The following is a 2,885-nucleotide window of genomic DNA, read 5'->3' on the forward strand; positions in this document are numbered from 1 at the left end:
GAAATTTACTTTTGAACAGATATGTATAAGATGTATAGAAATGTACTGGGAGCTCAGCCATAAATAATGATTATTCAGCAATTGAACAAATACTTCCAATTAAAATCATGATTTTTTTTAATTATATTTGGCTGAAACTACACAAAAGCAGGAAACATGAAATCAGAGGTGTGGCCTATGGTCAGGAAAGGTATGCAGTATCACATATCATGTTTAAATGTTTCATAAGTGGATTGAGGACCTTGACACTAAGGGCATTTTTGCCCTATCCTTCCTTGCTATCAATAGTTGGCCTTGAAAAGCAAAAGAAAAATGTGGATGCGTAGAAGACTTATGGTATATAAATATGATATAGGGCACTGCATAGCAACATTACTGATCATGGCGTAGATTTTTAAGTCATTTATTTTAATTTTCAGGGTTCTAGCTTGTTGGTGCTTAGTCTATTATGAGACAGCTTTACATCTTGATTTAGTATGGGCTTTTTGATACTTGCACTTGAAAACGGGTTCATTGGTGTGTTAAAAAATCTTTCCTTCCCACCAATCTATTTTCTTGCAACTTATCTATGTGTGTCTGGGAAAGGGGCAAGTAATGAAATAGGTGTTAAGATGTAAGCTTCACCCTTTTGCAATTATATGGTGAAGTTGAATGTGCATACCAAATAGAACTTGCATCATGACATTATGACTCAGTTAATCATTCTGATGAAACCTTGTAGATATTGTTGAACTTACCTACAATAGATGGAATTAATGACTGGTAGTCTTAACTTTCAGCTTTATAACTCAAAGAATAAATGCAAGTAAGATGTTTGTTCATCATAGCAGTGGGACATACCATGACAGCCAATCTTTGGGATACCTAGAATGGTAACCTTTTTGTATTCAAAATTTCAAAACTTCTGAATCTCCTACAGCAACTCTTCAGAACACAGTTCTACCCCTGGCTTCTTGAGTATATAATTAGTTAGGTAATATTGTACCAGGTAAGTACAGTTGATCCCGTTAGATCACATTTCACAAAGATCACTACAGAAAGAATTAAGTGACTTTCTTCTGCCATGTAGAATCCATCTGCAAATTAAAATTGCACATTTCAAACTTGAGGCTTTGTTCCTTGTACCTCTTTGCTGTTCATTAAAGCAGCCCCTTTTTATCCCTAGGCTTCTGAACTGAAAAAAGTTGTAACTGATTTAAGTTTTTTAAATTTCAATGAATTGATACCACCATGATGGAAATGATCTCTGTGATGAATGCAAGCTAGGTATCACCATCATGATCGCTGGGTGTTAATATAAAAGGGTAAATTGTAATTAAAATTCAAGCAACTCCTGGGGACTACAGAGCTAAGTTTGTGCAATTTTCTTTGCAACAAAGTAGAAATGAACCAATCTGTTAGTTGCTTCAAGACACATTAATATTATTAGGGCAGTAGTTTTCACGAACAAATGAAATTTGGTGTCCCAATAAAGTTGCTCAATTTGGAAGATGCTACTAAATTCTATCTCTACTTTTTCAGATAGACTAACCAAGTATCTGTGGAGATTCTCAGTCATCCAGGTCATACCGGTAGTTGTCTCAAAAGTGCTTTTTTAAAAGGCAACCAGACTGTTTTTTAAGAACAAAATGTTTCGTTTCTCATCCAAGAAACTTCATCAGTTGTAATGGGGGCGGGGGGGAGAGAAATGGAAGAATAGGTACTGACAATTGAGACTGGATGGTGGGGGGATGGAAGAATAGATTCCAATTGGATAGTGTGTGTGGTGGGGAATGGAAGGATTGTATTTCTTTGCAGTCATCTGGTCCATTAGCACTCTCTTTGGGAGCTTTTGAGGCCACTTGGGGGTTTGTCTTTGCCCTCAGAGTGCAAGTGGTTGTGGAATCTTCTTGGCACTACTGTGCTGCAGACTGGAGATAGGTGGTGTCTTATCTCTCCCCCTCTGTTGAGAGAGGGCTGCTCAATGTTAACATCAATGGCCTCTTTTACACTTCTTTCAAACCAATGATCTTCTCTGTCCAGAATGTGGACTTTGCTGTTTTCAAGAGTGACCTTTGTCTTTCAAATGCAGATGGACCACTGAATCTTGTCCTGATGGGTTTGATTTCCTATGTTATGCCATGCACTTGTGAAGGAGTTTTGTTGTACCAATGTACAGATCTGCACGTCTCAGTGCATTGTATTGCATATATCACATTGGTCCGTTTGTGTCTGGGTGTTTTATCCTTGGGGTGGACAAGCTGCTCTGCCTTAGTGTATTCTTGGGATTAAAGTGTACATGTTATGTTGGCTGAAAATTCTCCTGACCTTTTCAGATATTCCTGCAACGTATGGAATGATAACGTTTCTATGTTTGTTGTTCTTTTCTTTATCTATAATGGAGGAGCTCCTGCTGGATCTTTTTCTGGATTTGACGAAGGCCCAGTTAGGATACCCCCCTCCCTCCAGTAGGAACCTATCCTTCCATCCTCCCACCATCCAGTCTCAACTGTCAATACCTATCCTTCCATCTCTCCCCCCTCCCCATTGTAACTGATATTTCTTAGATGAGAAATGAAACATTTTGTTCTTCCTCAAAAAACAGTCGGATTGCTTTTTGAAAAAGCACTTTTGAGATAGGCTAACCAAGGTTTACTATCATCTTCTTTCAAGTTAGCATGGAAACTTTTCTGAACTTTCTGGAAAGCTATTGTGGTTTTCCTTCCCATTACTATGTCAGAAGAAAGTCTTCATCCTGGTTCATCCAAGCCGGGAATAAATAAGCAAAAATGGCAACTGCTTTGGGAAGAAGGTTACAGTTTATTGCAGAAGACAGATAAGCAGCAGAGGAGAAGAAAAGAGAGGAAAGAGAGCGAGCACATGGGCAGAAGGTCTTTTTATACCCT

Source organism: Protobothrops mucrosquamatus, unplaced genomic scaffold, assembly GCF_001527695.2.
Source record: "Protobothrops mucrosquamatus isolate PMUCROS unplaced genomic scaffold, P.Mucros_1.0 scaffold149, whole genome shotgun sequence".
Taxonomy (NCBI): domain Eukaryota; kingdom Metazoa; phylum Chordata; class Lepidosauria; order Squamata; family Viperidae; genus Protobothrops; species Protobothrops mucrosquamatus.